Genomic DNA, 14,696 nt, shown 5'->3' on the forward strand with positions numbered 1-14,696 from the left:
AGCCAGTGGTTGTGGGTTTAAGTCCCGTCTGAGTTGGAAGTCATTACAGCAAGTGTCTCATCACTAGAGTTGATATTTTATCCTTGCTTCAACTGTAAAACAGTCTTGCAGTGTTTAGCTTGTAAAAAATGACCACAGAAGCTAAAATATGACATTTATTATGATAACATTGTTGTTGTTGTTTTTTAAACCTTTTCTATCACCGTGGACAGCTTATTCAAGTGCCATCTGGCATGCATGTTCCTTTGTTGCTCATCATTCATCACCAAAAATGATTTTCTTTTTCAATTCTTATGAATGTACTGATTGTATTGAATAAAATCCACATCTAGCATAACCAATTAATGCTGCAAAGTGCTCCAGTGGCGCAATTGGTCAGCGTGCGAAACTTATAAGACAGTATCTGTTGATCAATGCCAAGGTTGTGAGGTCAAGCCTCACCTGGAGCATCTTTGTATACTATTTTTTTTCCTTTTCTTATGTCATTAGTCATTGATTATAAACTGCTACCTTAATATTTAATATGATATTACAAAGGATGGAAGAAAGAAAGAAAAAACACAAACATGATTGTGCATTTAAGTTGTCAGCACACATCTGCTTTGGTTCAAATGCACTGCATATCTTCCTTCAGTCAGCCAACAAAACAGCAATGGAAAAGATTAACATACTGGTGGTAAAGCAGTTGCATCAAATTGATTTTCTGCAATATAGCATGATAATCCATACTGACAGCTCTGGATAGTACCAGCACATTTCTTGCTGGACTTGGTAATGCAAAGAACACAGTAAACAGCTTCACTTTTTTCAAAAATAAATAATTGACTATTAAAAACCTATCAGTCTTAAATAAGGACATCAGTAAGCACCACTGGCATAATGGATAAGGCACTGTACTCCTAAGCCAGTGGTTGTGGGTTTAAGTCCCGTCTAAGTTGGAAGTCATTACAGCAAGTGTCTCATCACTAGAGTTGATATTTTATCCTTGCTTCAACTGTAAAACAGTCTTGCAGTGTTTAGCTTGTAAAAAATGACCACAGAAGCTAAAATATGACATTAATTATGATAACATTGTTGTTGTTGTTGTTTTTTAAACCTTTTCTATCACTGTGGACAGCTTATTCAAGTGCCATCTGGCATGCATGTTCCTTTGTTGCTCATCATTCATCACCAAAAATGATTTTCTTTTTCAATTCTTATGACTGTACTGATTGTATTGATTAAAATCCACATCTAGCATAACCAATTAACGCTGCAAAGTGCTCCAGTGGCGCAATTGGTCAGCGCGCGGTACTTATAATACAGTATCTGTTGAGCAATGCCGAGGTTGTGAGTTCAAGCCTCACCTGGAGCATCTTTGTATTCTGTTTTTTTTCCTTTTCTTATGTCATTAGTCATTGATTATAAACTGCTACCTTAATATTTAATATGATATTACAAAGGATGGAAGAAAGAAAAAACACAAACATGATTGTGCATTTAAGTTGTCAGCACACATCTGCTTTGGTTCAAATGCACTGCATATCTTCCTTCAGTCAGCCAACAAAACAGCAATGGAAAAGATTAACATACTGTTGGTAAAGCAGTTGCATCAAATTGATTTTCTGCAATATAGCATGATAATCCATACTGACAGCTCTGGATAGTACCAGCACATTTCTTGCTGGACTTGGTAATGCAAAGAACACAGTAAACAGCTTCACTTTTTTTCAAAAATAAATAATTGACTATTAAAAACCTATCAGTCTTAAATAATTACATCAGTAAGCACCACTGGCATAATGGATAAGGCACTGTTCTCCTAAGCCAGTGGTTGTGGGTTTAAGTCCCGTCTGAGTTGGAAGTCATTACAGCAAGTGTCTCATCACTAGAGTTGATATTTTATCTTTGCTTCAACTGTAAAACAGTCTTGCAGTGTTTAGCTTGTAAAAAATGACCACATAAGCTAAAATATGACATTTATTATGATAACATTGTTGTTGTTGTTTTTTAAACCTTTTCTATCACCGTGGACAGCTTATTCAAGTGCCATCTGGCATGCATGTTCCTTTGTTGCTCATCATTCATCACTGAAAATGATTTTCTTTTTCAATTCTTATGAATGTACTGATTGTATTGAATAAAATCCACATCTAGCATAACCAATTAATGCTGCAAAATGCTCCAGCGGCGCAATTGGTCAGCGCGCGAAACTTATAAGACAGTATCTGTTGAGCAATGCCGAGGTTGTGAGTTCAAGCCTCACTTGGAGCATCTTTGTGTACTGTTTTTTTTTTCCTTTTCTTATGTCATTAGTCATTGATTATAAACTGCTACCTTAATATTTAATATGATATTACAAAGGATGGAAGAAAGAAAGAAAAAACACAAACATGATTGTGCATTTAAGTTGTCAGCACACATCTGCTTTGGTTCAAATGCACTGCATATCTTCCTTCAGTCAGCCAACAAAACAGCAATGGAAAAGATTAACATACTGTTGGTAAAGCAGTTGCATCAAATTGATTTTCTGCAATATAGCATGATAATCCATACTGACAGCTCTGGATAGTACCAGCACATTTCTTGCTGGACTTGGTAATGCAAAGAACACAGTAAACAGCTTCAATTTTTTTTTCTCAAAAATAAATAATTGACTATTAAAACCCTATCAGTCTTAAATAAGGACATCAGTAAGCACCACTGGCATAATGAATAAGGCACTGTTCTCCTAAGCCAGTGGTTGTGGGTTTAAGTCCCGTCTGAGTTGGAAGTCATTACAGCAAGTGTCTCATCACTAGAGTTTATATTTTATCCTTGCTTCAACTGTAAAACAGTCCTGCAGTGTTTAGCTTGTAAAAAATGACCACAGAAGCTAAAATATGACATTAATTATGATAACATTGTTGTTGTTGTTTTTTAAACCTTTTCTATCACAGTGGACAGCTTATTCAAGTGCCATCTGGCATGCATGTCCCTTTGTTGCTCATCATTCATCACCATAAATGATTTTCTTTTTCAATTCTTATGAATGTACTGATTGTATTGAATAAAATCCACATCTAGCATAACCAATTAATGCTGCTAAGTGCTCCAGTGGCGCAATTGGTCAGCGCGTGGTACTTATAAGACAGTATCTGTTGAGAAACGCCGAGGTTGTGAGTTCATGCCTCACCTGGAGCAGCTTTGTATAATGTTTTTTTTCCCTTTTTTATGTCATTAGTCATTGATTATAAACTGCTACCTTAATATTTAATATGATATTACAAAGGATGGAAGAAAGAAAGAAAACACACAAACATGATTGTGCATTTAAGTTGTCAGCACACATCTGCTTTGGTACAAATGCACTGCATATCTTCCTTCAGTCAGCCAACAAAACAGCAATGGAAAAGATTAACATACTGTTGGTAAAGCAGTTGCATCAAATTGATTTTCTGCAATATAGCATGATAATCCATACTGACAGCTCTGGATAGTACCAGCACATTTCTTGCTGGACTTGGTAATGCAAAGAACACAGTAAACAGCTTCACTTTTTTCAAAAATAAATAATTGACTATTAAAAACCTATCAGTCTTAAATAAGGACATCAGTAAGCACCACTGGCATAATGGATAAGGCACTGTTCTCCTAAGCCAGTGGTTGTGGGTTTAAGTCCCGTCTGAGTTGGAAGTCATTACAGCAAGTGTCTCATCACTAGAGTTGATATTTTATCCTTGCTTCAACTGTAAAACAGTCTTGCAGTGTTTAGCTTGTAAAAAATGACCACAGAAGCTAAAATATGACATTTATTATGATAACATTGTTGTTGTTGTTTTTTAAACCTTTTCTATCACCGTGGACAGCTTATTCAAGTGCCATCTGGCATGCATGTTCCTTTGTTGCTCATCATTCATCACCAAAAATGATTTTCTTTTTCAATTCTTATGAATGTACTGATTGTATTGAATAAAATCCACATCTAGCATAACCAATTAATGCTGCAAAGTGCTCCAGTGGCGCAATTGGTCAGCGCGCAAAACTTATAAGACAGTATCTGTTGAGCAATGCCAAGGTTGTGAGGTCAAGCCTCACCTGGAGCATCTTTGTATACTATTTTTTTTTCCTTTTCTTATGTCATTAGTCATTGATTATAAACTGCTACCTTAATATTTAATATGATATTACAAAGGATGGAAGAAAGAAAGAAAAAACACAAACATGATTGTGCATTTAAGTTGTCAGCACACATCTGCTTTGGTTCAAATGCACTGCATATCTTCCTTCAGTCAGCCAACAAAACAGCAATTTAAAAGATTAACATACTGTTGGTAAAGCAGTTGCATCAAATTGATTTTCTGCAATATAGCATGATAATCCATACTGACAGCTCTGGATAGTACCAGCACATTTCTTGCTGGACTTGGTAATGCAAAGAACACAGTAAACAGCTTCACTATTATTCAAAAATAAATAATTGACTATTAAAAACCTAACAGTCTTAAATAAGGACATCAGTGAGCACCACTGGCATAATGGATAAGGCACTGTTCTCCTAAGCCAGTGGTTGTGGGTTTAAGTCCTGTCTGAGTTGGAAGTCAATACAGCAAGTGTCTCATCAGTAGAGTTGATATTTTATCCTTGCTTCAACTGTAAAACAGTCTTGCAGTGTTTAGCTTGTAAAAAGTGACCACAGAAGCTAAAATATGACATTAATTATGATAACATTGTTGTTGTTGTTTTTTAAACCTTTTCTATCACCGTGGACAGCTTATTCAAGTGCCATCTGGCATGCATGTTCCTTTGTTGCTCATCATTCATCACCAAAAATGATTTTCTTTTTCAATTCTTATGACTGTACTGATTGTATTGAATAAAATCCACATCTAGCATAACCAATTAATGCTGCAAAGAGCTCCAGTGGCGCAATTGGTCAGCGCGCGGTATTTATAAGACAGAATCTGTTGAGCAATGCAGAGGTTGTGAGTTCAAGCCTCACCTGGAGCATCTTTGTATACTGTTTTTTTTTCCTTTTCTTATGTCATTAGTCATTGATTATAAACTGCTTCCTTAATATTTAATATGATATTACAAAGGATGGAATAAAGAAAGAAAAAACACAAACATGATTGTGCATTTAAGTTGTCAGCACACATCTGCTTTGGTTCAAATGCACTGCATATCTTCCTTCAGTCAGCCAACAAAACAGCAATTTAAAAGATTAACATACTGTTGGTAAAGCAGTTGCATCAAATTGATTTTCTGCAATATAGCATGATAATCCATACTGACAGCTCTGGATAGTACCAGCACATTTCTTGCTGGACTTGGTAATGCAAAGAACACAGTAAACAGCTTCACTTTTTCCTCAAAAATAAATAATTGACTATTAAAAACCTATCAGTCTTAAATAAGGACATCAGTAAGCACCACTGGCATAATGGATAAGGCACTGTTCTCCTAAGCCAGTGCTTGTGGGTTTAAGTCCCGTCTGAGTTGGAAGTCATTACAGCAAGTGTCTCATCACTAGAGTTGATATTTTATCCTTGCTTCAACTGTAAAACAGTCTTGCAGTGTTTAGCTTGCAAAAAATGACCACAGAAGCTAAAATATGACATTAATTATGATAACATTGTTGTTGTTGTTTTTTAAACCTTTTCTATCACCGTGGACAGCTTATTCAAGTGCCATCTGGCATGCATGTTCCTTTGTTGCTCATCATTTATCACCAAAAATTATTTTCTTTTTCAATTCTTATGACTGTACTGATTGTATTGAATAAAATCCACATCTAGCAAAACCAACTAATGCTGCAAAGTGCTCCAGTGGTGCAATTGGTCAGCGCGCGGTACTTATAAGACAGTATATGTTGAGCAATGCCGAGGTTGTGAGTTCAAGCCTCACCTGGAGCATCTTTGTATACTGTTTTTTTTTTCCTTTTCTTATGTCATTAGTCATTGATTATAAACTGCTTCCTTAATATTTAATATGATATTACAAAGGATGGAAGAAAGAAAGAAATAACACAAACATGATTGTGCATTTAAGTTGTCAGCACACATCTGCTTTGGTTCAAATGCACTGCATATCTTCCTTCAGTCAGCCAACAAAACAGCAATTTAAAAGATTAACATACTGTTGGTAAAGCAGTTGCATCAAATTGATTTTCTGCAATATAGCATGATAATCCATACTGACAGCTCTGGATAGTACCAGCACATTTCTTGCTGGACTTGGTAATGCAAAGAACACAGTAAACAGCTTCACTTTTTCCTCAAAAATAAATAATTGACTATTAAAAACCTATCAGTCTTAAATAAGGACATCAGTAAGCACCACTGGCATAATGGATAAGGCACTGTTCTCCTAAGCCAGTGCTTGTGGGTTTAAGTCCCGTCTGAGTTGGAAGTCATTACAGCAAGTGTCTCATCACTAGAGTTGATATTTTATCCTTGCTTCAACTGTAAAACAGTCTTGCAGTGTTTAGCTTGCAAAAAATGACCACAGAAGCTAAAATATGACATTAATTATGATAACATTGTTGTTGTTGTTGTTGTTTTTTAAACCTTTTCTATCACCGTGGACAGCTTATTCAAGTGCCATCTGGCATGCATGTTCCTTTGTTGCTCATCATTCATCACCAAAAATTATTTTCTTTTTCAATTCTTATGACTGTACTGATTGTATTGAATAAAATCCACATCTAGCAAAACCAACTAATGCTGCAAAGTGCTCCAGTGGTGCAATTGGTCAGCGCGCGGTACTTATAAGACAGTATATGTTGAGCAATGCCGAGGATGTGAGTTCAAGCCTCACCTGGAGCATCTTTGTATACTGTTTTTTTTTCCTTTTCTTATGTCATTAGTCATTGATTATAAACTGCTTCCTTAATATTTAATATGATATTACAAAGGATGGAAGAAAGAAAGAAATAACACAAACATGATTGTGCATTTAAGTTGTCAGCACACATCTGCTTTGGTTCAAATGCACTGCATATCTTCCTTCAGTCAGCCAACAAAACAGCAATGGAAAAGATTAACATACTGGTGGTAAAGCAGTTGCATCATATTGATTTTCTGCAATATAGTATGATAATCCATACTGACAGCTCTGGATAGTACCAGCACATCAGCACATTTCTTGCTGGACTTGGTAATGCAAAGAACACAGTAAACAGCTTCACTTTTTCCTCAAAAATAAATAATTGACTATTAAAAACCTGACAGTCTTAAATAAGAACATCAGTAAGCACCACTTGCATAATGGATAAGTCACTGCCCTCCTAAGCCAGGGGGTCCAAGTCCCCTATGGGGTGGAATTCATTACAGCAAGTATCTCATCACTAGAGTTGATATTTTATCCTTGCTTCAACTGTAAAACAGTCTTGCAGTGTTTAGCTTGCAAAAAATGACCACAGAAGCTAAAATATGACATTTATTATGATAACATTGTTGTTGTTTTTTTTAAACCTTTTCTATCACCGTGGACAGCTTATTCAAGTGCCATCTGGCATGCATGTTCCTTTGTTTCTCATCATTCATCTCCAAAAATGATTTTCTTTTTCAATTCTTATGACTGTACTGATTGTATCACATCTAGCATAACAAATCAATGCTGCAAAGTGCTCCAGCGGTGCAATTGGTCCGCGCATGGTACTTATAAGATAGTATCTGTAGAGCAATACTGAGGTTTTGAGTTCAAGCCTCGCCTGGACCATGTTTGTCTACTGTTTTTTTTCCTTTTCTTATGTCATTAGTCATTGATTATAAACTGCTACCTTAATATTTAATATGATATTACAAAGGATGGAAGAAAGAAAGAAAAAACACAAACATGATTGTGCATTTAAGTTGTCAGCACACATCTGCTTTGGTTCAAATGCACTGCATATCTTCCTTCAGTCAGCCAGCCAACAAAACAGCAAAGGAAAAGATTAACATACTGTTGGTAAAGCAGTTGCATCAAATTGATTTTCTGCAATATAGCATGATAATCCATACTGACAGCTCTGGATAGTACCAGCACATTTCTTGCTGTACTTGGTAATGCAAAGAACACAGTAAACAGCTTCACTTTTTCCTCAAAAATAAATAATTGACTATTAAAAACCTAACAGTCTTAAATAAGAACATCAGTAAGCACCACTGGCATAATGGATAAGTCACTGCCCTCCTAAGCCAGGGGGTCCAAGTCCCATTTGGGGTGGAAGTCATTACAGCAAGTGTCTCATCACTAGAGTTAATATTTTATCCTTGCTTCAACTGTAAAACAGTCTTGCAGTGTTTAGCTTGTAAAAAATGACCACAGAAGCTAAAAAATGACATTTATTATGATAGCATTGTTGTTGTTTTTTTATAAACCTTTTCTATCACCGTGGACAGCTTATTCAAGTGCCATCTGGCATGCACGTTCGTTTGTTGCTCATCATTCATCACCAAAAATGATTTTATTTTTCAATTCTTATGACTGTACTGATTGTATTGAATAAAATCCACATTTAGCATAACCAACTGTTTCTGCTAAGTGCTCCAGTGGCGCAATTGGTCAGCGCACGGTATTTATAAGACAATATCTGTTGAGCAATGCCGAGGTTGTGAGTTCAAGCCTCACCTGGAGCAGCTTTGTATACTGTTTTTTTTTCCCTTTTCTTATGTCATTTGTCATTGATTATAAACTGGTAGCCTTAATATTTAATATAATATTACAAAGGATGGAAGAAAGAAAGAAAAAACACAAACATGATTGTGCATTTAAGTTGTCAGCACACATCTGCTTTGGTTCAAATGCACTGCATATCTTCCTTCAGTCAGCCAACAAAACAGCAATGGAAAAGATTAACATACTGTTGGTAAAGCAGTTGCATCAAATTGATTTTCTGCAATAAGCATGATAATCCATACTGACAGCTCTGGATAGTACCAGCACATTTCTTGCTGGACTTGGTAATGCAAAGAACACAGTAAACAGCTTAACTTTTTGCTCAAAAATAAATAATTGACTATTAAAAACCTTACAATCTTAAATAAGAACATCAGTAAGCACCACTGGCATAATGGATAAGTCACTGCCCTCCTAAGCCAGGGGGTCCATGTCCCATATGGGGTGGAAGTCATTACAGCAAGTGTCTCATCACTAGAGTTGATATTTTATCCTTGCTTCAACTGTAAAACAGTCTTGCAGTGTTTAGCTTGCAAAAAATGACCACAGAAGCTAAAATATGACATTTATTATGATAACATTGTTGTCGTTGTTTTTTAAACCTTTTCTATCACCGTGGACAGCTTATTCAAGTGCCATCTGGCATGCATGTTCCTTTGTTGCTCATCATTCATCACCAAAAATTATTTTCTTTTTCAATTCTTATGACTGTTCTGATTGTATTGAATAAAATCCACATCTAGCATAACCAATTAATGCTGCAAAGTGCTCCAGTGGCGCAATTGGTCAGCGCGTGGTACTTATAAGCCAGTATCTGTTGAGCAATGCTGAGGTTATGAATTCAAGCCTCACCTGCAGCATTTTTGTATACTGTTTTTTTTTCCTTGACATTAGTCATTGATTATAAACTGCTACCTTAATATTTAATATGATATTACAAAGGATGGAAGAAAGAAAGAAAAAACACAAACATGATTGTGCATTTAAGTTGTCAGCACACATCTGCTTTGGTTCAAATGCACTGCATATCTTCCTTCAGTCAGCCAACAAAACAACAATGGAAAAGATTAACATACTGTTGGTAAAGCAGTTGCATCAAATTGATTTTCTGCAATATAGCATGATAATCCATACTGACAGCTCTGGATAGTACCAGCACATTTCTTGCTGGACTTGGTAATGCAAAGAACACAGTAAACAGCTTCAATTTTTTTCAAAAATAAATAATTGACTATTAAAAACCTAACTGTCCTAAATAAGAACATCAGTAAGCACCACTGGCATAATGGGTAAGGCACTGTTCTCCTAAGCCAGTGGTTGTGGGTTTAAGTCCCGTCTGAGTTGGAAGTCATTACAGCAAGTGTCTCATCACTAGAGTTGATATTTTATCCTTGCTTCAACTGTAAAACAGTCTTGCAGCGTTTAGCTTGTAAAAAATTACCACAGAAGCTAAAATATGACATTAATTATGATAACATTGCTGTTGTTGTTGTTTTTTAAACCTTTCCTATCACCGTGGACAGCTTATTCAAGTGCCATCTGGCATGCATGTTCCTTTGTTGCTCATCATTCATCACCAAAAATAATTTTCTTTTTCAATTCTTATGACTGTACTGATTGTATTGAATAAAATCCACATCTAGCATAACCAATTAATGCTGCAAAGTGCTCCAGTGGCGCAATTGGTCAGCGCGTGGTACTTATAAGACAGTATCTGTTGAGCAATGCTGAGGTTGTGAGTTCAAGCCTCACCTGGAGCATCTTTGTATACTGATTTTTTTACTTTTCTTATGTCATTAGTCATTGATTATAAACTGCTACCTTAATAAATAATATGATATTACAAAGGATGGAAGAAAGAAAGAAAAAACACAAACATGATTGTGCATTTAAGTTGTCAGCACACATCTGCTTTGGTTCAAATGCACTGCATATCTTCCTTCAGTCAGCCAACAAAACAGCAATGGAAAAGATTAACATACTGTTGGTAAAGCAGTTGCATCAAATTGATTTTCTGCAACATAGCATGATAATCCATACTGACAGCTCTGGTTAGTACCAAGACATTTCTTGCTGTACTTGGTAATGCAAAGAACACAGTAAACAGCTTCACTTTTTTTCAAAAATAAATAATTGACTATTAAAAACCTATCAGTCTTAAATAAGGACATCAGTAAGCACCACTGGCATAATGGATAAGGCACTGTTCTCCTAAGCCAGTGGTTGTGGGTTTAAGTCCCATCTGAGTTGAAAGTCATTACAGCAAGTGCCTCATCACTAGAGTTGATATTTTATCCTTGCTTCAACTGTAAAACAGTCTTGCAGTGTTTAGCTTGTAAAAAATGACCACAGAAGCTAAAATATGACAAAAATAACAATGTTGTTGTTTTTTTTTAAACCTTTTCTATCACCGTGGGCAGCTTATTCAAGTGCCATCTGGCATGCATGTTCCTTTGTTGATCATCATTCATCACCAAAAATGATTTTCTTTTTCAATTCTTATGACTGTACTGATTGTATTGAATAAAATCCACATCTAGCATAACAAATTAATGCTACAAAGTGCTCCAGTGGCGCAATTGGTCTGCGCGTGGTTCTTATAAGACAGTATCTGTTGAGCAATGCCGAGATTTTGAGTTCAAGCCTCACCTGGAGCATCTTTGTATACTGTTTTTTTTTCTTGTCATTAGTCATTGATTATAAACTGCTACCTTGATATTTAATATGATATTACAAAGGATAGAAGAAAGAAAGAAAAAACACAAACATGATTGTGCATTTAAGTTGTCAGCACACATCTGCTTTGGTTCAAATGCACTGCTTAGTCAACCAACAAAACAGCAATGGAAAAGATTAACATACTGTTGGTAAAGCAGTTGCATCAAATTGATTTTCTGCAATATAGCATAATAATCCATACTGACAGCTCTGGTTAGTACCAGCACATTTCTTGCTGGACTTGGTAATGCAAAGAACACAGTAAACAGCTTCACTTTTTTTCAAAAATAAACAATTGACTATTAAAAACCTATCAGTCTTCAATAAGGACATCAGTAAGCACCACTTGCATAATGGATAAGTCACTGCCCTCCTAAGCCAGGGGGTCCAAGTCCCATATGGGGTGGAAGTCATTACAGCAAGTGTCTCATCACTAGAGTTGATATTTTAGTCTTGCTTCAACTGTAAAACAGTCTTGCAGTGTTTAGCTTGTAAAAAATGACCACAGAAGCTAAAATATGACATTAATTATGATAACATTGATGTTGTTGTTTTTTAAACCTTTTCTATCACCGTGGACAGCTTATTCAAGTGCCATCTGGCATGCATGTTCCTTTGTTGCTCATCATTCATCACCAAAAATGATTTTCTTTTTCAATTCTTATGACTGTTCTGATTGTATTGAATAAAATCCACATCTAGCATAACCAATTAATGCTGCAAAGTGCTCCAGTGGCGCAATTGGTCAGCGCGCAGTACTTATAAGCCAGTATCTGTTGAGCAATGCTGAGGTTGTGAGTTCAAGCCTCACCTGCAGCATCTTTGTATATTGTTTTTTTTCCTTTTCTTATGTCATTAGTCATTGATTATAAACTGCTACCTTAATATTTAATATGATATTACAAAGGATAGAAGAAAGAAAGAAAAAACAAACACAAACATGATTGTGCATTTAAGTTGTCAGCACACATCTGCTTTGGTTCAAATGCACTGCTTAGTCAACCAACAAAACAGCAATGGAAAAGATTAACATACTGTTGGTAAAGCAGTTGCATCAAATTGATTTTCTGCAATATAGCATGATAATCCATACTGACAGCTCTGGTTAGTACCAGCACATTTCTTGCTGGACTTGGTAATGCAAAGAACACAGTAAACAGCTTCACTTCTTTTCAAAAATAAATAATTGACTATTAAAAACCTATCAGTCTTCAATAAGGACATCAGTAAGCACCACTGGCATAACGGATAAGTCATTGCCCTCCTAAGCCAGGGGGTCCAAGTCCCATATGGGGTGGAAGTCATTACAGCAAGTGTCTCATCACTAGAGTTGATATTTTAGCCTTGCTTCAACTGTAAAACAGTCTTGCAGTGTTTAGCTTGCAAAAAATGACCACAGAAGCTAAAATATGACATTTATTATGATAACATTGTTGTTGTTTTTTTTAAACCTTTTCTATCACAGTGGACAGCTTATTCAAGTACCATCTGACATGCATGTTCATTTGTTGCTCATAATTCATCACAAAAAATGATTTTCTTTTTCAATTCTTATGACTGTACTGATTGTATTGAATAAAATCCACATCTAGCATAACCAATGAATGCTGCAAAGTGCTCCAGTGGTGCAATTGGTCAGCACGCGGTACTTATAAGACAGTATCTGTTGAGCAATGCTGAGGTTGTGAGTTCAAGCCTCACCTGGAGCATCTTTGTATACAGTTTTTTTTCCTTGACATTAGTCATTGATTATAAACTGCTACCTTAATATTTAATATGATATTACAAAGGATGGAAGAAAGAAAGAAAAATCACAAACATGATTGTGCATTTAAGTTGTCAGCACACATCTGCTTTGGTTCAAATGCACTGCATATCTTCCTTCAGTCAGCCAACAAAACAGCAATGGAAAAGATTAACATACTGTTGGTAAAGCAGTTGCATCAAATTGATTTTCTGCAATATAGCATGATAATCCATACTGACAGCTCTGGATAGTACCAGCACATTTCTTGCTGGACTTGGTAATGCAAAGAACACAGTTAACAGCTTCAATTTTTTTCAAAAACAAATAATTGACTATTAAAAACCTAACTGTCCTAAATAAGAACATCAGTAAGCACCACTGGCATAATGGGTAAGGCACTGTTCTCCTAAGCCAGTGGTTGTTGGTTTAAGTCCCGTCTGAGTTGGAAGTCATTACAGCAAGTGTCTCATCACTAGAGTTGATATTTTATCCTTGCTTCAACTGTAAAACAGTCTTGCAGCGTTTAGCTTGTAAAAAATTACCACAGAAGCTAAAATATGACATTAGTTATGATAACATTGTTGTTGTTGTTGTTGTTTTTTAAACCTTTTCTATCACCGTGGACAGCTTATTCAAGTGCCATCTGGCATGCATGTTCCTTTGTTGCTCATCATTCATCACCAAAAATGATTTTCTTTTTCAATTCTTATGACTGTACTGATTGTATTGAATAAAATCCACATCTAGCATAACCAATTAATGCTGAAAAGCGCTCCAGTGGCGCAATTAGTCAGCGCACGGTACTTATAAGACAGTATCTGTTGAGCAATGCCAAGGTTGTGAGTACAAGCCTCACATGGAGCATTTTTGTATACTGTTTTTTTTTCCTTTTCTTATGTCATTAGTCATTGATTATAAACTGCTACCTTAATATTTAATATGATATTACAAAGGATGGAAGAAAGAAAGAAAAAACACAAACATGATTGTGCATTTAAGTTGTCAGCACACATCTGCTTTGGTTCAAATGCACTGCATATCTTCCTTCAGTCAGCCAACAAAACAGCAATGGAAAAGATTAACATACTGTTGGTAAAGCAGTTGCATTAAATTGATTTTCTGCAATATAGCATGATAATCCATACTGACAGCTCTGGTTAGTACCAGCACATTTCTTGCTGGACTTGGTAATGCAAAGAACACAGTAAACAGCTTCACTTTTTTTCAAAAATAAATAATTGACTATTAAAAACCTATCAGTCTTAAATAAGGACATCAGTAAGCACCACTGCCATAATGGATAAGGCACTGTTCTCCTAAGCCAGTGGTTGTGGGTTTAAGTCCCGTCTGAGTTGGAAGTCATTACAGCAAGTGCCTCATCACTAGAGTTGATATTTTATCCTTGCTTCAACTGTAAAACAGTCTTGCAGTGTTTAGCTTGTAAAAAATGACCACAGAAGCTAAAATATGACAAAAATAACATTGTTGTTGTTTTTTTTTTAAACCTTTTCTATCATCGTGGGCAGATTATTCAAGTGCCATCTGGCATGCATGTTCCTTTGTTGCTCATCATTCATCACCAAAAATGATTTTCTTTTTCAATTCTTAT

At 35.8% G+C, this 14,696-nt stretch overlaps 6 non-coding genes across 6 annotated transcripts; all 6 read left to right on the forward strand.

Annotated features, from left to right (window-relative positions):
• The first annotated feature begins 1,261 nt into the window (after positions 1-1,261).
• On the forward strand, positions 1,262-1,354 carry TRNAI-UAU (transfer RNA isoleucine (anticodon UAU)). The gene is given in 2 exon segments: positions 1,262-1,299; positions 1,319-1,354. It is a non-coding gene; the product is annotated as a tRNA-Ile (tRNA).
• Positions 1,355-5,780: 4,426 nt separating this feature from the next.
• TRNAI-UAU (transfer RNA isoleucine (anticodon UAU)) lies at positions 5,781-5,873 on the forward strand. The gene is given in 2 exon segments: positions 5,781-5,818; positions 5,838-5,873. It is a non-coding gene; the product is annotated as a tRNA-Ile (tRNA).
• Positions 5,874-6,692: 819 nt separating this feature from the next.
• TRNAI-UAU (transfer RNA isoleucine (anticodon UAU)) lies at positions 6,693-6,785 on the forward strand. Its single transcript is given in 2 exon segments — positions 6,693-6,730; positions 6,750-6,785. It is a non-coding gene; the product is annotated as a tRNA-Ile (tRNA).
• Positions 6,786-8,489: 1,704 nt separating this feature from the next.
• TRNAI-UAU (transfer RNA isoleucine (anticodon UAU)) lies at positions 8,490-8,582 on the forward strand. Its single transcript is given in 2 exon segments — positions 8,490-8,527; positions 8,547-8,582. It is a non-coding gene; the product is annotated as a tRNA-Ile (tRNA).
• A 1,707-nt stretch (positions 8,583-10,289) lies between these two features.
• On the forward strand, positions 10,290-10,382 carry TRNAI-UAU (transfer RNA isoleucine (anticodon UAU)). The gene is given in 2 exon segments: positions 10,290-10,327; positions 10,347-10,382. It is a non-coding gene; the product is annotated as a tRNA-Ile (tRNA).
• A 2,574-nt stretch (positions 10,383-12,956) lies between these two features.
• On the forward strand, positions 12,957-13,049 carry TRNAI-UAU (transfer RNA isoleucine (anticodon UAU)). Its single transcript is given in 2 exon segments — positions 12,957-12,994; positions 13,014-13,049. It is a non-coding gene; the product is annotated as a tRNA-Ile (tRNA).
• Positions 13,050-14,696: the final 1,647 nt, after the last annotated feature.

This window comes from Pseudophryne corroboree, unplaced genomic scaffold, assembly GCF_028390025.1.
Source record: "Pseudophryne corroboree isolate aPseCor3 unplaced genomic scaffold, aPseCor3.hap2 scaffold_1807, whole genome shotgun sequence".
Classification (NCBI taxonomy): Eukaryota; Metazoa; Chordata; class Amphibia; order Anura; family Myobatrachidae; genus Pseudophryne; species Pseudophryne corroboree.